General features: G+C 38.0%; 1 protein-coding gene across 1 annotated transcript in view; it reads left to right on the forward strand.

Annotated features, from left to right (window-relative positions):
- Positions 1-27,545, forward strand: part of LOC139728127 (protein O-linked-mannose beta-1,2-N-acetylglucosaminyltransferase 1-like) — a 168,657-nt gene that overhangs the window by 41,879 nt on the left and 99,233 nt on the right. Inside the window, exon 2 of the mRNA XM_071639087.1 lies at positions 842-918. The gene's annotated coding sequence lies outside the window, so the exon portion shown is untranslated. The remainder of the gene's footprint in view (positions 1-841; positions 919-27,545) is intronic.

Raw genomic sequence — 27,545 nt, forward strand, 5'->3', positions numbered from 1 at the left:
CTCAATTTCCTTTAGAATTTGTTGTAAGCCTTGAGCGTTTTTTAGCAACCTTTCCACAAACTTTAAAAAAAAGTTCCTCAAATTTGACAGTTGTCTTGAAGAAGTCAGAAGCTGAATGTGAAAGAAAGGTTTGTATTTTCCTCTATAAGAAATAAATTTACTGCCCAGTATAGTACCAAGTAGTTGATTAACTAACTATGAAACTTTGTTTATGTTTGACATAGTTACAGACTTAGAATTTGATATATATATTGCCCAATATATTCTTATAGGGATGGCAGATTATATAAAAATGTATACAATGCACCAAGTTTTGACTTTGTTCAGGGGGCTCCATAAATGTCTTTTCCTCATAGACAGTTATATCAAATGCCAAAACACACACTCAGGAAAGTTGAAGGAAATGCATTTCTCTAAAAATATATTCTATTACTAATAGCCAAACTTTATTCCGATGTTAAAGAAAAAGCACTTATGTAGTACTTCTCTTCAAAATTAGAACACTTTAACACAAGACATATTTGTGGCATGAAATTTTAGCAAATTGCCTGTGCGTTCAATGCATATCATGAAGTGCAGACAAGAACTTTCGTATGCATTTTAATCTTTGCTCTCGAAAGTCATGAAAATAAAATGCACACAAACACTTCTCATTTTACAATAGCTTGTGTCTGTTTGAATTCCATCACTGTTGCATGTAGGCCCCAAATCTTTGCACATTTCATCTGCTCAAATGTAGCATTAGGCATATATATTCCTTGTGTAGAATCCATTCTAGTCTGTACAAGAGTGCTTCAGTTTGATGATTTATAATTATGTTTACCCTTTTCATTTCTTGCAGATAAACTTTTGCTGATCGTTGCTGGTGACAAGCTGACAGAAATACTGTATCAAGGATTGGCTACTACTAAGAAGCAGGTAATTGCATTCAATTGAAGTACTTGATATCTTTCTCTCAACATTTCAAGGCAGACATGCCATAGAAACAGTAAAGCACTGAAGTGTATGGCTGGTGCACTTCGATAAAACAGCTGTAGCTTATAGATACTCAACTTCATATTGTAATTCATATTCGGAGGCATAATGTAAAAGAAATCAGATATGTAAAGCATCAACCACTTTTATAATTTTTACATCTTGGAGAAATGAGAGTCAAACAAACTTCTTAATGATTTAGTTTGCAAAAAATCATATCATTTCATAGTCAAAATGTTGGTTGACACATGGAGGAAAGATGGTGTGATAATATCTATTGACTATAAGCCAAGGTGTAAACAGAAGGTAAACTTTTCAGAATGCCCAACATTCACATTCTTTTCCCACTTATCAAAAGAGGTTTGTCTGTTTTTTTTTCACACTCAAACACTGATTAGTTGTGGATCTCTCTTAGTGATTTATTATGCAAATAATTGCTTGAAAGTGGACATTCAGAGCAAAATTGGCAGAGTTACTGCAGTGGTGGTAGTTCAAAAGTATTTTGATGTATGACATCAAAACAAGATTGTAGAACCAGGAAGGTGAGTGTATGATAGAATCTGTCACTTCATTTCTGCATTCTGTTGGAAGCAAAGAGATATGAAGGCCAGTCAAGAATTCTTCAGGCATTAGAACTAAATCAACTGTAAAGCTGGACGTATGTACAGTCTGTAGCTGCTGCATTGGTTTTATTTTTAGGGAACAATTTTGGAGCATCGAATCCGAAGCCATTCACAGTAAGAACCGCCAATCAATGGATAAAAAAACCTTGGCCATTAATTGACCTGTTGTGTGTATAGGAACTCTCACCTTCGCCTCTCTCACTGGGCACATAGGTGCACGTGACTGAAATGCCGCGGTGATACCGTTGGTTTGCCAAGCGAAGTTCCCTGCTTGCACAGCGATGTCATTTGTCAATAGCGGGAAGCGGCCGATGAAGTATCCACGACAAATTGCTCTGGAATCTCATCTCATGCCGTAAAGCTCTTTCAAACAGGACTGGCTTCTTTCAGAGAAAAATGATATTCCTAAACTGATGGCAGAAAATATATCAGCACTTTTGAGTGGCAGCTTTTTTTTTCTCCATTTTAAAAAATTTATTATGAATCAGATGTATTGATGAAGTCATACTATGATATTTTTTGTGGAAGCCAAATAAATTATTTTCTTTTGATTTGTACTGATAGCAGAAACGTATGGCACCAGTATCATTCTTTGTGAATGAGCTAGTTGTGCAGTCTTTGAATTCAAGATTTCGTTTATGAAACAGTCCCTGCATGTATACACTTAGTGTGATTATCTGATTTCTTTTGCCTTGTATCCCTATTTACTAACAAGGCATACAAACAGAAGATGATTCAAGCAAGAGTAAAACAAATGTTTAGAATTAGAATGTTAGTATTAAAATCAATGCAGAGTGTAGAGGTAGCAGAGTGTTTTCAAATTTGATGCATGCTATTTTGACCCCATATTCAGGATGCAGGGGACTCTGTTAGCATGTGATTTAGTCTAGAGTGTTTAGAGACGCTGTGTACTTGTGGCACCTTTGAAATGGTGTCCTCATAAACAGCTTCATGAGATGCAGTCGAGTCCGGTATCAGAGGCGACCGTGAGTTTACGGCTGAGACTCTCTCCGCTAAATATTGACTTTGGACTTGGCCAGCCATGGCGATGCATTTGGTTAGAGATTTTTTTTTTCCTTTCCCTCTCTGAAGTCACCTATCTCGTTGAAATCCGAAACATCACTGTCGGTGGTATCACATTGGGATTGCAACGGTGCTATGGTACACACTTCTTTCTTCTCTGATGAATATCCACTTACCCCATTGAGGATGAGCCGATTCTGCTTCAGGCCTAACATGTGTTTCCCATGCAGACACCTAACCGAGTATACCCAGGTCTAGTCACCAATGGGTTAATAATGATTACAGGGCAAGAGGAGGGGGGAACAGTGTGTGACTTTTCTTACTGAAGACAACATCAGCACTGAGTTATAAGTACAAATGTTTAGCATTGTGATTTGAAAGATAGAACTGTATCTATTATTTGTTTACATTGGTAACATAATTGAGTATAAAAACTTGTTACCAGGAGTTGAAAAGATTAGTACATTATGTCTTTCTGGGTAAGAAAGATTGTAATGGTAATATTACTCGATGCAGAATGCGTTGGCTTGCCATCTACTCTCCCGAAATCTCTCCCAGATTCTTTCACAGATGAAGTTCATTTGAGGGTCAGAACTTGAACTTCTAAGATGTCAATCAAATTCTCAACAAGAAAATGATATCCAATATATGGAATGTACACACAATCCAAATATTTTTTTTTCTCTCTCTCAGTGTTGGCATGATGTTAGTGAGATAAAGAGTTTGTGGTTGTGCATCCGGTAGTCTCTGCCATTATTAGACGAAGTTGCGGTCACCGTTCCCAGAGGGCGTACTGTAAGCTGAGGGGTGACCGAGAGAGAAGGGGGTGAATTTTGAAGAGAACAACAAATATAACCTTGCATGTCGTCAGGTTCCTTTTCCTGGCTGCACTTGTAACAATAGGCATCACAAAGCCTAAAATAACATATCATGGGAAAAAGATCATGAGGTTGGTATCAGTGTAATACTTTGTGGTACGATTGAAGTTGTCACGTACAGTATGGTAAAATGTCTCGAAGACATTGTGATCTATTGATTTTGGTGAGCATTTTGATTTTGCCATTTGTAATCAAAAAGCGTTTTGAGTCAATTGTTACTGGGCAGCTGAAGAACAGAACCTGAAATTTCAGACTCCTAGCCCTTTCTTTTCTTTTCATCTTTACTACATCTTTTCCTTTCCTAGCCCCCCACTGGGGGGAGGAGGGAGATTTGTTCGTATTTGAAGTTTGAGGAAGTGGAAAGGAAATAGCCTCATTATTCCGATATTAGGATCGTAGGAGTTTGGATAAGAGCTGGCAGGGAAAAGTTATCGACTCAGACACTGGGACTACAATCTCTTTACGGAGTCTGGCTCAAAATTCTGTCCATAGGAGAAGCAGGCTGAGGTGAATTGTTGCACCCTGCTTCTAGCTATAGTAGGGCAGTGCGAGTCGCAATTTCCGTGGTATTTCACACGGTTGATTATGATTTCGCAAGTCACCGAACAACAGCGCCCTCGGGGTTATTATAGATTTTCTCTTCAGTGAGCATGTCGTCTTTGTGGTGGTGATTAGGTTATCGCAGGGCAGAAAAGTAAGCAGCAGCAATCTTGATGGCGAGCATGTTTAAAGGCATAATTTACCTTTTGCAGATGAAACAAAAACCCAGCATTAGTACTTCAAAATAGTTCTAAAATGTGAGTAAAGGATAGAAGCAACCACTGTAAAAATTTGAATCCGTATAATCAATGTTAAGTATTGTTAAATGCACAAAATGTGAACAATAGTTATAATAAAAATGTTTCTAGACTTAATCATCTACAGTATGATTTATTGAGAAAAATACTGATCAATATCTCCTTATATTTTAGGCTTTATTGTGAAAATTTTATATGGTAGGATGTTTTGTGATACAACAGACCTACACATAAGTATCAAAAGTGATATCTTGAACCTTTTTTAAATCACTGCTACCAAAGGTAAACTGGACCTTTAAGGGTGGAAACCCTATTTTTTCATAACAAGTTCTTTAATTATACTTTAAAGAAAGTTATAGGTACATAATTATGAAGGAGGATTATGTGAGTGATTTTTGGGACCCTTGAATCTTGTTAGCCTAGTCTATGCCTAATTGAATACCAAGTGATTTGCAGCTTGTATAGGTTGTAGAGGAATATTTCCAATGTTTAAAGTTACATTAGATGGTTCTTTTTCCCCACTTAGTATATCTTCCCTGTGCCTAATTTGGTTTACTAAAATTTGTCCTTACTCACTTGCACCAAACTACCCAAACAAAACAAATCTTTCTATCGCATCTATAGGCATATAACTGTTATAACTCAAACAGTGGCAGGGCTATTTCATTTCTGTAATAGTGCGTCAACGATGCTGTGCCGTTCCACAGCACAAGTTCTATTTGATTATACATAGAAAACATGGAGCTCTATCACAATCTCCACAATACCATAGTTTTGTACATTTCTGTTATGAAGTGAAAACATTTTAGTCATAACAAAAAGGGAAGAATTAGAGGCGATTACTGCATATGATATGCTCTGCCCGTGCCTACTTCTCGGTAACTCCGCATTACCAGAAGTGCACAAGTTGACACCGAAAGTGCAACCCTGGTTGACCTTTGCATGTTGCGCTTGGGTGCGCACAATATCACCTCATTTATTTTCATGTAGCCTACGGATAACCTATGGACCCAACCACTGCAACGAAATGTTGTACATCTATGTGTGATCTATTTGGAGAATAATTGCTTCTGAACCAGTTACCGAGTGTCAGAATCTCTTGGCAATCGTTTACATCAAAATGATCACAATAATATTAGTTGATGACAGCAAGTATGTTGGGATAAGAACGAGAAATATTTGAGAGTCGTGTTGAATTTTCTCTGTAAACCTGTTGAGGACTAGTCCTGAGTATACTCGGGCAGGGGTCTGTGGGAAATGCGTATTGTAGCAAAATTAGCCAGTCCTCAACAGGTTAAGACCTCTTTGAAAGGAAGTAGTGTAGTATGAATATTTTATTCCAATCAAGCCATCAGTTTGAGTGTCTTCCAGGGTTCACCAAAATACATGTCCTTCTCAAGCATCAGGGATACCAGTTTTCTGGCAGAAGCCTGAATTCAGGCTGTGGTAGCATCTAAGTCCCTATTGTGCACAAAGTAGCTTCATGTAATATTTATTTCAGGTTCTCTCTTTTATTCCAGTTGGCATCCCTGTAAGCTGTAAGTTCTGTATTTGTGTGCTTTATAACTAAGGGTCACCTGCTCTCATCGAGACTTTTCTTTTGGTATTGCCCAGGCATTTTTAAATGACTTCATGTTTTTATTGAGTCATTGGTAAGCAATTTTTGTGAGCAATTTTTTGACATGTGTCATCTATTTTGGGCCGTCGTACGTTGATCTGTGCTCAGTCATGCAGTGAGTCTGACACCTGTAAAGGATGAATGAGGTACTAGTCAATTTGTGAGTCACAAAAGACACCAGCGCACCTTTGTAAGTGAGCTGCCGAACGTTTTCGTTTAATTTGTCTGGCGGAGAGCCAACCGTGAAGGTTTGGAAATCAGCCATACGGCAGAGCGTTGCATTCATGTGTGTTAGTGGGATTCGTGTTTGTAACATGCCTTTTCACCGCAATTAACTTCCCCCTCAAATTCAGTTTGTAGTGCGGATTATTTTGCACGGAGCTCAAACACCGGATGCTCCCTGTCGTTTGGCATATGAGTGATTTGGTTTGTTTCGACCAGACGTATTTGTCTTTTGATAAATGTGGAGAAGTATGCACTAGCAATGGTCCGTATGTTTTCTGTTGAATGAGTAATATCTATAGAAGTGCCGTGTGTGGCTTGCTAAGCGTATGTTTGCTTTGACACAGTCGAGTGAAAACCCCCATGCAATGATCCCAAACAAGAAAGACGACTGACGTGTTAGTATGAATGTATCAGATCATTTTAGATCTGAGTGAGGGAAAGAATAAAGCTGTTTTCAAATGCGTCTTCTTTTCCATATTTCTCATAAAATGTGTGTGTTTTTGTCCAGTCGCAATTGAATAGCAGAGTAGAGGGCTCCCTCTCTCATTTTCGTGTTTTTTTTCTCGGCTTGATATGAAGTGGTATCAGACGGAGCTGCAGCAGATTGTGTTGAGATATGTAGCCTCAGCCACTACAGACAATCATTAATTTTTGGCTGATCTGCGAGGAACCACGATCCATGTGTAAAACTCCTAACAGGTAAGGAATTGAGAAATGGGGACCGAATATACCACTGAGTTTTAAAAGGGATCAAATATTTGTGAGCTGCGAATACAATGTGAAACAGACTGAGGAATATCACAATATTACGATCCAAGCCACTTTATGTATCATCACTGGTGAATCTGCCTGACTAAAGATTAGATTTTTTTTTTCTATGACTAGAATTAGAAATTTTTGTTGCCTGCTAACGCCTGCATTGTAGGGAGCTCCACTGCTGTTGCATACCTCTCTATGGAAACTTCAGATGGACAATTTTTGGCAAACACTTTTCAATTTCCCATGGGGAGGACAAGTAAAGGATATAACAGCCCGACAAAGCCACTAACAACAGAATAGTAAGAGGACACGTTCGTTTGTGATTTTCTTTGGAGATTTTTTTTGGCATCTTTGAGGGAATACCTGGTCTTCCTAAATTAGTTTGCCATGTCAGTGATACCTCTGCAATGCCCCTGGTAGTTTTCCCTGCGAGATGGATGGAGATTGAGCTCGTAAATTTCTTCCTCATCAAGAACTCGTCGATGAGAATGCTAGCGTGTCAGGCTGAGGTGTTCAGACTGGAATGGACTAAGGATGAGTTGTTCACACTAGGAGTGGTAGTGGACAAGCAGTCTACCGAGACTTATCACATGTTTATTATTTTTTTTTTTTCTGAGATAATAAGCAAGTATTGTGTTTCCTTCAAACAGAGTAGATTGAGGGTGAAAAAGAGGGGGGGGGGGGGGAGGGGGAGAATGAAATCAGTGCTTACGTGTTGATACTATCTTTGAGGACTTGTAAGATCAAAATAAACACTGATGACTGGTTACATAGACACTCATCTGCATTTGATGTATGCAGATAAAGACTCTAGGCTTATATATCGTCACATAATTCATAGAGGTAATTTAACAGCTAACATGCATTTACATAGCCCTGTCAGCCTAAAACACTTACCTGCTAACATGAATAGAGCAAGGAATCATTTTCCTTCTAGAAATGGAATAGCTATTTTAGTCGATGGACACATATTTTGAACAAAATGGTATACAACTCTATGATGTGGAATTGCTACACAAATGTAATTTTGTACAGCAGTCATTTCCAAGCATTCATAGCAAATTTTATCTAGGATATTATTCCCAGTAGAGCATGATAACCATAACTGTATCCAAATGTATTTCCCATGAGAGAGGAAGTTATAATCTAAGTTTAGCACATTTCTAAATTGGACTCCCCCTCTCCACCCCCACAAAGTTTTGAAATGAGGTTAATAGGAGCTGGTTTATTCCAGTTGTCAATGTAAGTGGAATTTAATCACTTTGCCACCGCAAATTTCGACCATGTATGGGACAACACATAAACAAGCCTTTTCTGAGAGTTGTTTAATTTCAATAGCAACTTTTATGTATGCCATGATATGCCCAATAGGCCTACATTGTTTTAGACAGCAACACAATTCTAATGGTGTGATAGCTGTTTGCTAGTCTAATGCCTGCAGACCCAGATGTGACTGTATGAAACTATGTAACATAAGTTAATAATCAAAGATATGATCTCTCCTGGGAGGCATTTCATGAAGCGTTTTGTTCGGATATTTTTCTCACAAACTGTTACAAGCTACGGAAATCCTTGCATCTGATTGGCTGAGAGCAAATTTGTCTGAGAACTGTATCGGATAAAATGCTTCATGAAATGCCCCTCTGATGTTTACAGTAACAACAGACTCCAAAGAACACTTAAAAAGAAAGAAAGGGGTTCTGAAAATAAAGACTAGCCAGCTGCCTTCACAGGAGAATCCCCCCCCCCCTTTATTTCAGGATGCCTAATTTTGCAGGGTAGAATTAGCTACGGTAGATCCCCCTTTATCCCAAGGCATAATGGAAAAACTGAAGGGAGGTTGGAGCAAATTGGATGGGATAGGAAACAAAATGTGATTTACACTAGACTGCCACTCAAATCAGGGAGATAATGAAAGGTCGGGAATGAACCTTACGAACAGAAAGCACAGCTGAACTCGTGTTCCTACTTTGTTAGTGCTGAGGAACTGTCTTTTTTTGTGGATATGTTGCCTAAAAATTGGCTTTTGATTCGGTCACAGCATATTCTGTTAAAAATATGCTGATAAAGGAGGTATTTATGTTGCATTTTATAATGTAATTCCATAAAAGCAGACAGATGACTGAACTGATATTAAATTGCAAGAATTTGTTGTGCTTTGTTAACAACTAAAGTGGTGACATATTTGGTTGATTTGCTAATTTTGTTTGCCTTGCTGAAAAAGAACAAAATAAAAAGGAATACTTAGCCCTAATCTTGCTAAACATGGAGGGAAGAGGGACAGTAGGTGTAGCTAAAGTGACAACAATGTTACAGGCCTATCCATCACAACATTCATGTTCCAGTGTAGAATGACTGGGAAAACACGAACAAACATGCAAACATTGTAGGCATTGTTATTTTGTTTGTTTGTTCGTGCTTTCAGTAAAACGTATTGAACTGAAATGTGAAGCGTGCAATTATAATACTTAATGTAATGGTCGTGATAGAATTGATGTGAACTGAGAGGACTTATCAATAAAGCGAGCGTTTACCCCCCAAAACAACATTTTTAACTGAAGGTTCCCTCCTCACACAGTACATGGTACTGTACATCTGTTTGACTAATGTGAGGATATAGGAACTCTCTGCCCCTATAGTTTCTTGAAAGATTTACTGTAGTGTGTCAGAAAAAGCATTACTTACACATGTGGTACTCAGTAGGTGGGTCTTCATCAGCTCGAGCTTGAAGAATAGCCCGCTATTTCTGATCCAAAGAATTAGCCCGATCAGAAAATAGCCCGCTAATATTAAATTGAAGACCGAAATAGTGCGCTATTCCGATTGGAAAATAAACCACCGAATTCTTGGACTTCTTTGCAGAATAGCCAGCTAATTTGCAAAATAGCGCGCTGATCTTAACGCGTCTTCATCAGCTCGAGCTTAAACATCAGCACTGCACGCGTTGCGCACCACGCAGGAACGTAGGCAGTCGGGTCGGAGTGTGTTCGCACCGGTGCCGTTCATTTAAGTGCGCATGCGCCAGCATCGAGCTCATAAACCCAACTGTGCTTGAAGCTGGAGCTGGTGAAGACGCGAGTCCACATTTCAGCTGACTTCGGGCCTATTTCTCTGATCCCCCATAAGCATGCTATTCTTCAAGCTCGAGCTGATGAAGACCCACCTAATATGTATTTGTATTCATACAAGGGAAAATAATGCCAGATCTTTAGAGTTTGTATACCGTTTATGTGATAGTGAGAGAGATTGATATAGATGAATATATGTTTGTATATTATATGCCCTGTATTTTTTTACTCTCTTGATAGAGATCCTAAAAAGATACTGGAAAGCAAAATATTTTTGTGGTATGAAATTTTTTTTGAATTGCTACTAGCATTCAATGCATAAAGTGTAGACAAGAACCTTCACGTGCAGATAGTAATTTCACTAATCTTGGCTCTCGCAAAATGTGCAAAATTAAAATGCATGTGAACATTTGTAGACTTACAGTACATGTGACCGTACTTACTGGCATTAGTTATTGCCAGCTGACCCTAAGGCCTTGTGACCCTGTATCTCAGGGAATGACTCCTACCTGGTCGTCCCAGATCTGACAGAAACTTTTCCCCTTCCTGCCTCCTGCAATAAATCATGAAGACCATCTCTTGGTGTTGTTACCATGGCAACGATGGCTCTGGATGCTCAGCTCCAGATGCTATGTAGATGGCATAAATTTCTGTCAGAAGACATATAACCATTTATCTTCACTTTGAAGTTTCATCAGGGTATTCACCCTGGAGTCAGGCTTTTCCTGAATTTCCTTTTTTGCTTGCTTTTTAAAAAATGCCAAAGAACATTAGACAAGGGAAGTACTGCTGTAAGTAAGAGGAAAGAAATAGTACAAAGGACAGGGAGAAAAAGAAAGGAAAGAAAGAAAGAAAGGGAAGAGTAGAGCAGTAGAAAAAGGAGACAACAAATACAGCGTTGGTCATTTTAAATCCTCTCAATGTTGATGAGAAAAATTCCAATGAGTGGTTGTGTTATTAACAACATAGGCAGTATTCTGTGACTTAAAGTAAAAGTTTTTGTCCATGTAACAAGTATGTGTTAAGCAGAGTAGACTTTAGGTCCTAAGTGACAAATTAACAGGTGATTCTTTATGGGACAAATGTTCATTTTCAAGTATTAGGTAAAGAAGCTTATTATGAACTTCAAGTAAATGTGGCACAATAATAAAAAGATTAAAGGACAAGTTCACCTTCATAAACATAAGGATTGAGAGAATGCAGCAATATTAGTAGAACACATCAGTGAAAGTTTGAGGAAAATTGGACAATCGATGCAAAAGTTATGAATTTTTCAAATTTTTGTGTTGGAACCGCTGTATGAGGAGACTACTATAGCTTATGAGTCATATGCGTACAACTGTATAAAGAAAATGTAAAGAAAATTTAACATATTTTCACTTTTTTCGCATAACAAAAGAACACTTGACTTGCCTCTTTCTAAGGGCAGGGGGAATAATATTACCCATAACATATGTCGGTAGCGTGTCAAGGGAATGTGTACTTTTTTCAAAAGATGAAATTTTGTGAAAATCTCTTTATATTTTCCTTATATTGTTGTACGCATGTGACATCTAAGTTATTCATACACTGCAGTAGTCTTCTCATCCAGCGGTTACTGCACAAAAACTTCAAAAATTCATAACTTTTGAACGGATTGTCCGATTTTCCTCAAACTTTCAATGATGTGTTCTACTAATATTGCTACATTCTCTCAATCCTTATGTTTATGAAGGTGGACTTGTCCTTTAACTACCGTAATCTCTATGCCTAAGTTTTTTGTAAGTGTGGAAAGCAGCAGTGGTCAGAGGTTATGATAAAGTTCTATTATCATCAATTTTGCTTTGTCTAAAGTCATGGCAAACTATCATGAAATTTAGTCCAGCCATGCAATCTGTGAAAATTGTGTGTTAGATTTGCCAGAATCATTTTGAAGAAATTCAGTTGTCCTAGCAATGTCGACAGTGGGTGACAGGAATCTCTGAATTCCAGAAATTGAATGGATGAATGATTAGAAATGTGTCCAATTGTTGTCTGGTGAACTGAAACCCCAACAGGCATGTGTAATACTTGTATACAGTACCAATACATCATTTTTGCTAAAAAGCTGGTCTCCTGCTTAAACAATTTGAAGCATATGTTGTATGGACACTGCTGCTGAAAATACACCTGGTTTGTACATGACACTGGGTATTGCACGAATGTTAGTCCCAGGTATAGTGGCTAGTTATGGACTGTTCCAAGTTTATCTCATTTCCTTTTTCTTCTCACTCATCCTCCTCTCAAGTTATTCTGCCTATTTTTCTTTCAATCTGTCTATCCATCCATCTGTCCATCCCAGCTAACCAGCTATGGCAAACAGGGTTCAGAAGAGTCAGTAGAAAAGTCTGTTTCCAGACCCGAGCCTTGAATATTGATCACATCATTGTTTTTAGGCAAACACAATTTGCAAATTTACCCCGGGTTCAGGTGAACCAACACTAGCTTTCGATTATTTTTTAGCGACAGAGGCAGCTCTGTGTGGTGAAAGTGAAAAAGTGAGCGTTTTTTTTTTTTTTTACCTCTCCACATTTTGATTCCTTGGAAGCCATGACTGAGAAGGAGAGTGTACAGTGTAGAAAGAATGTGTGTGGGTTATGTGCTGTTTCTTCAAAGGCAAACTCTGGATTTTTTTTTCTCCTTCTCGTGTGTCAATGGCATGTCTATGCCATTACTCAAATTGATCTGAGTGTGTGAAGTGACTGTCGTCAGAAAACGGAGTCATTTCTAGATGGCAAGAAACGGCAAAAATAGCAGAAAAGGAGACAATTTCCTTAAGTAAAGTTGTCCATTGAACATGATGCGATAGGAGTATATTTCACTGAGCTTTGCTGGATTTACCATTTGAGATACAGACTGTTGCTATCAATATCATTATCAAAACATCATGCATCCATTTTATCACTCATAGCTGAAATTGATGCCGAGGATGGAAGGCTAAAGGCACTTCAAGATATCAGTAACCAGAATATTTCCAGTCACCACATTGAAGCAGAATCTTACTTTTTAAAGGGAAGAGCTCTGAATTGCACATATTTTGGACTGATTCACTTATGAAATGAAATGAAATATTAATTCTTTAATCTCCTCTGAAATCACTGGTTTCTTTTATCAACATCCTGGCAATGGAAACAACAATAGGAATGTTGTGGTCAACCACTTAAAAAAGAGAAGATCGCACAAACCTCAGCAGAAATTAGTATGGGGTTTTCGGTTGCTATTTCATTTCCTGAGTTGAATTTTGGGAAAAACATCCTGAACTTGTTCATGAAATGATTCTGCCAAGATGATGTAAACAAACTTTTCATTCCTGGTATTTTCTTTACCTATAAAAAGCATTTCATTGTTTATAAAATGTGGCCATTCTCACATTACACTCTCACATTACAGAAAGGAGTAATAATGTGACAAAGTAAAATTGTACATGGGTACATATTTCAGAGGCTAGGTAGTGTGAATGAATAGGATCTCTCAAGATCTCATATGCCACTGGTTATCTTAGGTGTGTTATTTACTTCTATTCATTGTTATATTTATTGATTACATCCCTTTTTCTCTGTGTGTGTATTTAACGTATATAGCCAGGTCTTAATATGACACATCAAACTTTAACCTATATCTTTATAACATGTATTTTTTCATCTGTTGAGTAAACCTTGAGAATGTGTGGCCTCTCAACAAGCGCAACCTGAAAAGATCTTGCCCTTTTACTTGGAGAGAGAGAGAGAGAGAGGGAGGGGGGGGGGGCGGTGGGGGAACACAGAGAGATGTTTATATATTACCGAAGCCTTCAATATTTCTTGACTCTGTGCTGTTGTGGCTGAACTGACCGCTGCGCTGATGTCTGATATTGCTAATATGAACTGAAGAGATAGGACCATTAGCCTTCCTGGGCACCTATTAAGATTCAATTTTGATGTCCAATGTCCCGGTAAGAATCCAAGGGCGATGGTATCTGGCCATCTTGACTGAAATAAAAATTTAAAGAAAAGGAAAAGGAAAGAGAAGAGAGGTAAGATGTGTGCGAGGCTGATGAGGAGCAGCCTGTCTAGAGCTGGCCTCATGTTTCTTGTTTATCTCCTGGTAGTAGATGGAGTGAAATGTCATGTTAGATATGCTCAGAAGATTTGTTGTATCAGTAATGACATTATGTCGGGATCCTCTCCCGCTCTGGATGAGATGTCATGAGCTATAGTGAAGCTGCTGAAGGGGCGTTCAGGCCTACTATGTAACCTCCTTTGGGTAGAAACTTTACTCTTTGTTTGGTTTATTTGCTTTAGCATAATACCTGATTAGGTAATAAAGTGGACAGAATATTGAGTTCCCAACAACTTAAAATTAGACCTGGCTGTGGCTTATACAGAAGTTTTGAAACATTCTCAAATGTGCTTATTACAAACCTAGAGCTCTACAATATATCTGTTGGTGGAAGAGCTGTTTTAAATCTAGAGCAAAGAACGTTAAATCAATTTTGTGTGTGTGTGTGTGTGTGTGTGAAATTACGATGGTCACCCACAAGACTTTAGTTTGTGTGCAATTAGTCAGACAAAACTCCTAAACATTGTTCGCACAATGTGATTCCTGTCCTCTACTTTGGATTAATCACTACACCTGTTTCCTAGTAGCCATGTGTATATATATCCCTGAGTGATTATGTTAGGAGTAAGTTGAAAAAGTCAAGTGAATTGTGGTCAGAGTAAGAAGATAATTGTCAGTTGAAAACCAGTAGGGCACCATTACATTCTAAAATTTAAGTGTAGATAAAAATAAAACAATCAAATTTCATAAAATAAAAAGTTTATGACATTAAAAGTTGGTATTTTTGTAAGGTTTGTTCCAGATATTGGGTAAAGTGCACCCTTGTGGTTTTGATTTGTAACAATTTACTGAAGATGGAAATAAATTAAGAATTGACACCATATTGTAGAGGAGATCGAGCTCTACACATGATATCAATAACTCAGTATGGAGGTGTATCCTATTACCGAACGATTTTTGTTTTATTGCTCCAAACGGGCAACATTATGCAATAATTCAGCCAGAAATATCCTTATAGATAATTGAAATGCTGATGACTTTAGCTGTAACGAAAATACTTGAAAAATAAGCCAACTTCTAGAAAAAATCCGTATTTCAAATAACCCTTCCACAAAAGTTGTCTATTTTTACCGACGCAAATCGTATTGTATTACCGAACGTGCGCCCTCTGTATGGAGAAAATTGTACATTGTATTTTCGGTCAATGTTTATTAACGCAGGACAACGAACATCGAAATTTTAGCAATTATTACGTAAATTTGAGGTAAATTACTTTTTGTTTTGTTTTCTGCTGCAGTTTAGCAATTTTCGGCACTGGCTTCCCCTGTGAGATAACAGCGCGTAGTGCAATGAATGCGTATTCGAGTTGTTGTACGCGCTCCATTGACAAAGCACGCGTTCGGTAATAGGATACCGTTCGGTAATAGGATACATGACTATACCTCCCAATACTGCGGTAACGGCTTTCTGGCTCATAGTCTATGATATATGTTTATTGGTTTTTTGTTTGATTTCATGAAGTGAGATACCATTCTAACTTCCTTCCATTTTAAATACTTTTTATAATCACATTCAAGTATAGAGGAAAAATACCTTAGTACAGTCTGAAAATACAATCTTTTAGCTTTTGTAAAATTCCCACATAAAAGTTTTCTCCCTGGTATACAAAAGACCAGTCTGTAATCAGGTTTGTCTATTCAGGGAATGGTGGAGGAAGAAAATAGTTGATGTTTATGGGAGAAGTACCATACTATGCCATTTTAGCAATGTAGTCAAATTTGAGGATAGCAATATTGCAGCATGGATATGATATTGACACAGTTTTTGACACTGTCGAGAAACTGGGGCTACCTCCGTTGGCCTCTAGTATCTGGATTGAAAATGGCACTCGATGCATGATTCGCTGAGCATTCTGTGTCCCTTTGCTATCTTCAGGAGATATAAATGTAGTCAGGGATTACGGATGAGATAGTTTGAGAGGGCTTTCAGGAATCTAGAGATTTAAAGATGACGCTCATCTGTCTGTTCCCAAGATTTTTTACCCTCTTTTTTTCTATGGTATAGCTAGGATGTGTTTACATTGGAGAGATAAACAGGAATCTCCAGATGCAATTGGCAGAACCATCCCATGGTGAGTGAGGTGCTCAGAACTTCTTGAGAATGTCACAGATTGGTGAGGATTGATATTTTTGGACTTCCTGTATAGTCTGGGGCGCGTCCAGTTGCTCAAAATTGTCGGAATTTCCTTTTTTGCGATCTGTTAATCTCCCCTCCTTGCTCTTGATGGTAAGAATTTGTATGTGTATGTGTATCTACTTCATCTCGCTTTACTTACCTCTCCATTTCACATTAGCCATTCTGATGCCAGTCAGAATCTAAATGGATAGGCACAAGTAAAGCTCACTCAGAGATAACATGTTTGATTCTGAACATACATGTTTGTTGAATGAGTGAACATTACTATTATGTAATACTGTAAAAGTGGAAATTTTCACGCATTTCGCGCAACCAGAAGCTAGCGCGAAAATAAAAGCACGCGAATATTTTTGTATACCACATGCTCCAGTAGTTATTGTCCCGATTCCGCAGAATTAAAAACACACGAAACTCATCTTTCCCATCCGAGCGTGAAAAATTACTTGCGCGAAAATATCCACTTTTACAGTATGTAATTGCAAGGATTGGTAATGAAAGAGGGCTATTCAATCTTTCCCCATCTTTTTCAAGCATCATGATTGCTATCCATTACATGCCTTAACCCATTGAAGATGAGTCCCGAGAATACTCGGGCAGGTGTCTATGGGAAATGCTTGTTATAGCAAAATCAGTCTGTCCTCAACGGGTTAATACTTTGTCTATCCACCTATTGTTGCCTTCAATATCAAAGCCATCATACAAATTCATTCCTCTCTTCACCAACCATCACTACCATTACCACTTCTTGGTGTTTTTTTGTTAAATCACCTATTCATATGAAATGTAAAGCAATGTACTTGTAGTTGATGATTAAGTATTTACACATATTGATAAACATCTGGTAAATTTCACACAACCATCTGTCCATTAACTTATGCCTTTCATGCAAATAATTTATTTCTGTTCCAGCTTTGATAGCTCACATATATTTTACTCAATCATCCATTTGGTGTTGTGCATCTTTAATCACTCCATCAGTCATACCAGTCATCACACCATCCATCCATCTTTCTCTCCACCTGTCCATTCATCCATCTATCCATCTAGCCATCCTCTCATTTTTCATCCATCCATCAAGCCAGGCCTCCATTCGAGATTCAATCATCCATTGGTCTCAGTCAACCTGTCCTTCCATCCATCCATCCATCCATCTATCCATCCATCCATCTATCCATCCATCTATCTATCTACCCTCCTGCTGTCTAGATTTTCCATCAATAATTCAAGCCTATTCTGTCCAACTTATCTTTATGCAAATCCATCTACCCTATCTATCCCTCCACCATCTATCTACCTATCCTTCCATCTTTGTACTGAACAACCTGTCCATCTGTCTATCTACTTTTCCACTGACCATTCTAACCATACACCCTTCCGTTTAGTCATTCACCCACTCTCCATCCTTCTATCCTTGTTCCATCCATCTCTGCATCCCACATTCATCTACTCCAACCCACTTTCTGGTAGGTTCTTCAGTCTCTCCATTCATCCATCCATTCATTCATCCATCACCTCTCCTCTCTTCATTCATTTTATACATCTCCTGTCTCAGCCCCGTATTCCTCGGGTATCCAAACATCCGCCCTCTGTCTTCTCTTCTAAGCCATAATAAGAATCCTACCGTCATCCTTTTTGATTTGGAGATGGCTTGTAGTTCAGACAAGTGACAATGATTCTATTTTTGCCTGGTGTTTCTCATTGCTTGGTACATGTAGTTGTGAGAAAGCATAAATTCAATCAGGAAGGGTTTCACATGACATTGCAAATCCTATCTTTTCGACCGACCAACCGCAGCTGGTGTGACTAGTCGGAGAAGCTAGTTAGTCGGCTTCAGCGAGCAGAAAATTCGGCGAGGACGAATGCGGAGGTCGTCACGCTCTGATAGCCTCTGTGATGGTTTGTGATTGGCCGAGATGGGTTGTGAGAGAGGAGACGGTTGGGCTATCCCGACTATCGCTTCCTTTTCCTTGAGAGTCTTGTTTACACGAGATGAGAGAGTGCTGCATCAGTGATTAGAGAGGAAAAGAACCGGCCTGCTCTTGTGAAACGTCTGAAACGTTTAGCTCTGAGTTTGGGAGACAGTGATTCCAGGAAGGGCCACTCTGCTTCTTCCGTCATTAATTCAGGTTCAGACATCAACACAAAGTACTGATGTCGTGTTTTTAGGGGACAATGTTGTTGATTTCTATTAGGAAGTTTACCATGAATATGCTAAGAGTCTATATTATGGAGACAGTGCTTATTCCTTGCATTCTGAGGATTTTGTGGAGTAGCCATACACAAACAAAACAACAGGAGCATGGTCAGAACTGTGGACAGCTGAAGTTTATAGTAGAAATGAAAACTTGACTTTGTTTTAAGATGAAATGACTCTTGAATTACAGAATAGAGTATCTAGACATCTGATTTCTAGGGCTGTAGGTTTATGTTTTCTCAAGACATTTGCTGCCATCCTGTGTAATATCTTATCTTTTATTTTGGCCACAGTAAAATAGAATAGTTGCTTTTCCACAATTTGGAAGCCAGGGCTGGTTCCTAAATCTATTCTCATTTTAAACTTTGTTAAATGACTTCTGGTTTTAGCTGCTGTTTAACATTTCTTTAATTTTTTGCTGACTGTGTAATTTTAGACCCTAGTCTCCTTGACAAAATTGTTATTTTGTTTAGATTTGGGCATTTTTGGCATTATTGACCTAAGTTTTCTACCCTTGGAGCTCAAAAGCACTACCAGATACGGCATCCTTCCCTTGTAAGACTACAAACACTGAACCTAACTCTTTGGATAGCATGTGGATGAAATTTTATATTCAATGATTTTAGATTAGGAGATGCTGGCTATGCCTTATATTTCATGTGCATAACATTTCCCGCATAGGAACTTTAAGTCTATTGTGAAGGTGTTTGAATTCACAGTTAACAGCCAGAGTAATGAAATGGGAAATAGGTGTTATCTCATATCAAGACTAAAGCTAATAAGCTAATAAGTTTCCACCATGGAGACAATTTATATTGCATTACTGTCATGGAAGGCAAGTTTAAACTTTGCATGAAAATTGAAATACACTTGTGAGCTCAGAGTGAGAATTGTGTCGTGAACTACCACACACTTCTGTCTTTTCCCCTTTTGAAGATTGCACATCTACCTCACAGAGCTGTACTTTTGGTCCAGAAATACCACTGTATTTTGTGAATGAAAATGGTACCAACTGAAATACGTTTCTCCCTGTGGTACTGTACTCCACGATTGCAAATTTAACCACTTGCGAAATTGTCTGTGGGTCCCAATTTGCCAAAAATTAGACTTGCAAAATATATTGCTTCTACAATAACACAGTTCTTCATGGGCTATCATGAACACACATATGCACAAACAGACACAAACGTACGCACACACACAACAAACGTAGACAAACTCAGAGAGTTTCATTTGTCCTGTCGGTGCACCACTAGTGAAATTCTATTATTGCAGCTGCCCCAAACTGCTGTAAGAAATTGTGGGAAAAAGTTACAATCAGAGAGTATATTGACCCCTCATTTGTACATGTGTTTAGATGAAATTCTCCCCGAATTCCCATCACCCTTTGTTTACTAACAAAAGAGTAGGAAGTGTAAAAAGAGATAATATCTTATGTGTCCTTCATATATTGTGCCGTATATGGACCAAATGGGAGTTTAGTCTGTACAAAGTCCGATCTATGAACACCCATCTAGCTTTCAATCAATAATATGGCTTTAGTCCAAAGGACCACAGTTGTTACATTGACAAAGACATCCCATCCCATACATTGTGTGTGTGTTTGTGTTTTTCTTTTTAGTACGAAGTATCCAAATTAGATAGCAAATGTATGGAAACCAGTTGAATTTGGCTTGATGCAAATAGGGTGAGTAACTGCTGCAAGTTATTAATAGGTGGGAACTCTGAGTAACCTTGAATGATCTAGTTTTCATACAAGCCTGTGCATCAGAAACTCAATCTAGGAACAATGCACCAAAACATATGATTGATTAACTTACTAAGCTCCAATATGGCCTACAGTACATGTAATCCCATTACTTGTTGCATGTATTATAAAAACACAGCGACTAATACCTCAAAGCTGAAGCCCCATATTGTACTGCATATTTGAGCACATAAATGGTCTTTGTCTCTTCCCGCCTCCCAAAAGCAAGTAATTGGAATTGTGATGACAAATAGGATGATGAACAATGAAAATAAATAAAAAAGGGTTTATTTTGTTTTTGTTTTCAACTTTGTTTGGATAAGAACTGAGCTTGATTAATACAAAAAAAAAAACCAAACATAAAACATTCTACCAAATTACACATCCCTTTAATTAAAGTATCCAAAATGACATCATCATTATATCTAGATGTAAACTTTATGAATGAGAAGAAGATCGCTTTGCAGACCAAAATTGTTGCAAACAAACTGCTTGCAGCCATCAGTTCCACATACTTAATGGCTAATAGGGGCAGTATATTTTCTGAGTGTGATATCTATTGAAAAACAATTTGGTAGTGGTTGGATTTGCAATCAAGAAATACAGAAACAGAAAATGGAGAAATAAGTACCATCACTATTCAAGAAATGAAGCTACAATTTCTCATCAGGGGTGTGGTACTCTTTGCAGTCGTGTTTTTTGGAGGGATTCCATTGGTATGTTTATTTTGGTAATATTCGTTTACCCATGAAATCAATGAAACTAAGATCACTGCAAAATGTATGGCATGATTACATAGTACTTATTGCTTCTCTGTTTGGTAATGTACATGGTTCACACACACAAATGAACATTTTATTCTGATTTAACTTGTTGTAAAGCAAGTTACTTTCATCAGGAAATTAAATGACCAGAATTAAACTCGGACATTGAGCTTGACATTTAGCGAGCATAACATAAATGTGTATGTGTGTGTGTGTGTGTGGGGGGGGGGGGGGGATATGTGTAGAAACTACCTTAGTTTCTGAAGATGTATAGGGCCTGTATATTGTAGAAGACGTGCTGCCACTGATGCGATGCTAGAGCCAACTTGATCCTGCCAGATTATCACAAAATTTGGTGATCCAATTATTTCAAGGCAGCAGTTGAATGGCCAAACTGAAAAAAAAATGAATTAAAAAGAGTCTTGGTAGTGAAATGATTATCCCTGCTTTTTGTATTTTGTGGATATGAGTGATATATCTGGTGATACTTGATGAATTATGAACTCAGAATACATTGTGATAAATGTTTTTCCATGCTTCATTAATCCCATAGTTCTGATAGTTTACTCTAAAACTTTTATATGATTTACAAAAAGATCTAGCTGCATGTTTGCACTGTGTAGTGGAGTGCACTTTAAAAAAAAAAACCCAAATTGCCGGTAAGTGTAACTTACTTTTCATTCCTGTCGGTGTAAGATGAACATGTTACAACAGGGAACATACATGAAGGGCTACATCAAGGAGGTACAGTGGGCTATGGTAGTATGACCTGACATTGATGTATATGATAGAAAATGTATGAGAGCATTAATAGAGTAATCCCCCCAGAAGCTGGTAAATGTCTGTGTTGAACTCATCTCCATCTGGCCAGCTAATGTTCACTGTACTTTTCAGTGCTACAGTGGGCTGGTCTAGGACAGGCTGCATGCTAGAACATAGTGTTATTGAACTTTTCTGACTTATAGATGTCTCATACTGTAAACGTGGAAATTTTCGCGGTACATTAATTTTCGCGGATTTCGCGCTACGCTCGGCTAGCGCGAATTCAAAAACGCGCGAATATATCTTCACAATTTTCTACGCACATTTTGAACGGGATGAATTGTGTGCGCTTCATCGATGATACTGCTACGTAGTACAATGTACAGGCATGTTTACGCTACTAGTACTGTGCGAAGAGACGATACCCTAGATTGCTGTGTACTGTAGCATGCATGTGTGCACCGCACGCATCGATGCTACAGTCCCCCGTGACTACGGTACTAGAGTCACAGCTGTACTACGTATTTGAGTGCTTGTATTCGCAGTCGAGCCGCTCGCTACGTCGCTTGTCGTACGCTGGCATAGCAAGCTATGTAGCAGAGGCTTTGGATGAAAGCAGTGAATGTGTACTACAGTAAAGTAACCTGCTGCGGAGCGCGAATTTAAGAACCCGCGAATACGTTTTCGAGCCGCTCAGCGCGAAAAATTAATCGCGCGAAAATATTGACGTTTACAGTACTTATGTAATATTGCTGCAAAGATACAATTACAGCAGATGATTTACACATATAAGGAAGTGTGTACAATCTTACTGGCTCTGACATGATTACCGTGCATTCCATTTGCAAGTTGTTTTTTAATTTTTATCAGGTTTCTAATTCTTTTGTTTGTCCTACCACCGCCAAACCACGGTGTGATTTCATTGACACGTAACCAAAATGGTCACTCCCGAGGTAAAAGGTAATTGTTAAAGTTGGTAAATAATAGCAAAGTCCACCCACATAACAGTAGAGATAAACAACTTCTGCATAACAGCAACAGAATACTCATGTCCATATTATTAGCAATCTAACCTTGCATTTTTTCATGCTCTGTTTATCGATAGGACTTTCATAAATATTTTCTTATTAACATTTGTATATATGAATAGATTGTTTTCTGTATAACAAGGCTTTCCTCTACTGTTAATGATAATCGTAACTGGAAGAGGTCTCATGACAAGTGCTGTAAAAGTGGAATTTTTTTTTTTCGATTTGGAAATTATTGTACATTTCATGTGGCATGAAACAGGCGCAAAAATAAAATCATGTAAATTTTTGGCGTGATGTATGTATTTCTATTCTTCATTTTAATTCTACAAAATTTATAACATGCAAAATTCTTCTTACCCAATTGAGTGAAAAAAACATTCTCGTGCCAAAGTTTCCTTTTTTATGGTAATCTTGAAACCAATAATGTAAACCTAATTTTGGACATCAAGAAAAAGTGAATATAGTTTCTACTTTTTTTACTCACCTCCCTCTCTCCTTTCTCTTTGTTTCTCTCTCTTTGCAACAAAAAGCATCCAATAGAATTATCAAATATTTAGCTGGTGTATTCATGCAAATAGAAATATGGTGTATGGCACTAGGTTATGATTGTTCCAGCAAATTACCTCCCATATCTGTCAGAGGGCTGATGAATGGTCATTGTCTGGGGAAAGAAAAATCACTTAGCATGGCATTTACATCAAGAGGGAAACAAAAATTATGGGGTCTATCAATCATGTAGATAAATTCTAAACAGGACCAGCCCAGTGTATGTCATGTTTTTTAATTTAGCCAAATTGTAAAAAAAGGGAAAAGGTGTTTTTTCCTTCCTTTTTTTTTAATGTCATCAATATGAAAAATTGTGCAACCTTGACCGCTTTTTAATAGCCATTATGGTAAGCAGCTGCAAGGAAAAGTTGCATGTTGACATCAGGTGCATTTTATCCGATACTGACAAAGGCTCTTCTCAGCACTTTAAAATTTACAGAGGGTCAGTTTTCATGGTATTAACCAAAATTGTAAGAATTTCTTAGCCTTTGAAGGGATTGCCAAGTTTGAAAAAAGTCATGTTTGGTGTATTTTATGCAGAAATCATGAATACGATGATAATGGTATGGCCCATAAATGGAAAGGCATTTCAACGTTTGGTGGGATAATAAAAAGCAAAACCCGGGAGTTGTTGAAGACGGAGCACAGGGAGATATATACAATCATTGACCAGACTTTCATTTTACTTGAAACTATCTCCTCTTGATATTATGTTTCTAAATGTGTTTGGTTTGAATTTTTGGTGTGAAATATTTAAGGGTTGCTCTGAACGAAGTCCCAAACTCCAGTGGCCGTAGAAGCTTATAATATTGTTATATTCCTCCACAAACCATGGCTGTGAAATCTTGGAATAAGAGGATTACAATTCTCATGGTTCTCCTCGTCAGTTTCATTTTTTTTTCAAATCCTCTTTTTACTTTTTGATTCCTCACCAGACAATACAGCTTAATAGGTTTAAGAGACCTGGGTGCTAAAGATAGCATTTACGCTCAAATGCTCTAAGAGGTTTTATACTTATTTTCCAACATATTTCAAAAATCCCTCGTTGGATGTTTCAGAATTAGAAGCTAATGCAAACTCACTTTTTTCCCATGTACCTTCATATGCAGAATTGACAGTTAGCTGGAAGATTCAAATTATCGTAGGAGGCCCAAACTGATGATATGATTAGGGAAGGGTTCGCCTTATATATAATAACATTATGATGAAGATATTATTTCCCACATTTTGTGAGAAAGTATGTTTGTTTTCAAGTGTAGCATCTTTCAGGGAGAATTATTTATCAGTTTTGATAGCAAAATAATACAGTACACAGGAATTTTAATTTGTGATGCTGATTTCTCATGTTTGAAGGTGATGCCAAGTCAATCACATGGTGTAGAGAGAATGACGGAATATTTTCATCTTTTGTGACCCATGCAATCATGATATTCAATCTGCATTCACTGTGAATCCCACATTGAAAGCGCATCACTGCAGGACTTTCCTCTCCAAAATTATAGTGTGAATGCTCAATAGAAATTTTCCTGGTGCCCCGTACAAAGCTTTTTCGGTCCAGGGACAACATTTTGAGGGGAGAGTAACCGTGGGCTCATAATTGAAAGTGCCCAGTGGTATTCATTAAATGTGTGCGTGTGCAAACTCTGTGTCAAATGGCAGGGTGCTCCTCAAACCGCAATTGCCCCCACAGCTCGAGGACAGCCAATAGTAGTATGAACAGTCAATCACAAAAAAGATAAGATTCCTCCTGACTAGCCCTGCTATGCTAGACCCTATGGCCCCAATTCACAAAGGGGGTTTAAACCTGGTTTAAACCCCGACCATGGTACAAATTTAGACCATGGTCTAAAATAAGCGTGGAATAGGCGAACATTTGACTTGCACGTTTGTTACTGGACATCTGTTGGCATGCAATCTGTCAATCGTATTTACGCAGAAGAAATTTGCATAAAGCATGGTTTAAATTCATACCACCTTCATGAATTCGGGCCAATGTGTATGTTAGGTGAGTGTGAACAGGGTCATGGGTAGTGGGTAGGTGCGAGGAGTGGGAGGGGTGGGCTCAGCTACCCTAAGCTTAATCGTTAATTCCATAAACCAGGATGCACGGACCATAAATTCCCTCAGGGAGTAAATTGGTTTTTCTGGACTACCCAGCCAGCTTCAATCATGAACTCATTCATCAAAAATTGAAGGAGGGAAAGAAAGTCCACTGTCTCCTGACATCTTGTGTCTTTATGTCAAGGATTTTATTCTTTTCTATTCTATTTGCAGCAACCAAACATGAGGCTTCAGTACTCTTGACAGATTGTTTTCCATGGACTTGTCATAAATCTGCTAACCAGACATGTGTATAAATGTAGCTGAGGCAATATTTCCAAAATGCTACTGAATCTTTCAAACTATTTGAAATACCAAGTGCATGTGTGTGACATATTTACATCATTTAGGCTGATAGAACCATCTGTTCATACATAACAAAAATGATTAAATTGGACCAGAAAATTCACGAAAGCCAGCATTTGTAAGGCTTAAGAATATGTGCAAAAAAGGCAAAGAATTTGTGTAGTATACAATTTTTGCATCACTGTAGTTCATAATTCATGGCGTTAGCGACAAATCCCTCCATACTGTTTAACTTAAAGTTGCATTTTGATGTTCAAGGCACAAACACTATTTCTTGATGTTTAGACTGCAACAGCTCCGAGAAATGTATTTGTACCTGTAGGCATATTTTAGGTTTCTTAAATATAAAACCAAATTTCAGTTAACGTAGACAATAGAGTTGAGCAAGAGCACAGATAGTTTTATTTTGAACAGCTTTCTTTCAGTTCTGCAACTGTGCCCTTCCATAAAAGTTGCAATCAATACAACCTTTGTAATATCTAGGACCCTATATCTGAATCAAAATAATCATGATAACATATCTATTACCTTACTATGATTGAAGCTAGATTTAATGTTGCGATGTCAACATTGTTGATTGCTTTATTTTGCCTATATTAATCGTATTTCTGGAGGAAAGAAATTATAGTATTTGAATTTTTCTGCTGTCACCATAAAACCAAGCTGTGGAGCATGAATGCTCCCCGAATGAATGCCTTTAGAATGTCTCGCCTTTCCTGCGCGGAGGCGAGTGCCAAGTCCCCAATCAGCTTATGGTTAAAACCTTCGAGGCATATAGCCATGCCATGCTGTGCAGACAATAGGAGGCAAAAAATTGGGAGCAAAAAAAAAAAAGGCTCTACCACTGATGCGGAGGATGGGGGTGGTAGGCAAGGTGAGAGACAAAAAAAAAAAAAAAAAAAAAAAGAAGAAAAAATTTTGCAGGAATATGAGAAAAATGATGATAATGGACCTCAAAGAGAAGGAAGTAAGGACTCAGTGCAGTATTACATGCCAGAAGTACACAAAATAAAAACATAAATATATTTATAAGTGGAATAAGGAAGAAAGAAGCAAAAAAGAAGAGAAATGATGAAAAAGGAGAAGAAGCAAAGAAAAAAAGGAGAAGAAGTGAAAGAGAGACATGAAGATAGAAAGATGGTTGGATAAAGATAGGTACTAAGTAGAGAAAGTGACGGAGGAGGGAGAGAAAGTAACAAGAGGAGATTGATGAAAAATGACAGACAGGTGTTAAGTGAGATATTTGATCACTTCATCTCAATTCTCATCCAATTTCTTATCCGTTGTACTTGAGATAATACTCCTGATGGATTTTTCCCTTCTTTTTGTATAAAGATGCATTTATTGTGTCAGAGTCAAAGCGAGAACTAATGAAAGAGATTTGGAAAAAATTGATTTGAATTTCACAAAACATACGAGTAGAAGACTGTGAGATAAATGTATGTTTTTGGTACTTTATACATTTCATAAGAAATGAAGTATGATGATGAAGAAATTTGCTGGAATGGAGACTATTCCCCTTGTTATGGGGATATCTGTGTCCTACACACATTCCTCGACGGTACAAAGTGAGTTTTGATTAAAGACTAGCAGACCGAAACGCTGGGTGAATAAATTCATTGGTCCCTTCCATGCTAGCGTCATTTACTCTTGATCCGCTGGAGTGTAAGGAGGGATGTACTGATGTTGCCAAGCTGCTGGGGGACACCAGATTGACCTCCTGGTAGTGTGACTTGCTTGAGAGGTGAGATTGGAAGCTAAATCTTGTACGTGTGTGTATGTGTGTGCACGGTGTGTGTATGTATGTATGTGTGTGTGTGTGTGTGTGTGTGTGTGTGTGTGTGTGTGTGTGTGTCTTTTTCTGCTCCTACAAACTG

Source organism: Diadema antillarum, unplaced genomic scaffold, assembly GCF_040938485.1.
Source record: "Diadema antillarum isolate AM-2024a unplaced genomic scaffold, OU_Dant_1.0 seq00000166_RagTag, whole genome shotgun sequence".
In the NCBI taxonomy this organism is placed as follows: Eukaryota; Metazoa; Echinodermata; class Echinoidea; order Diadematoida; family Diadematidae; genus Diadema; species Diadema antillarum.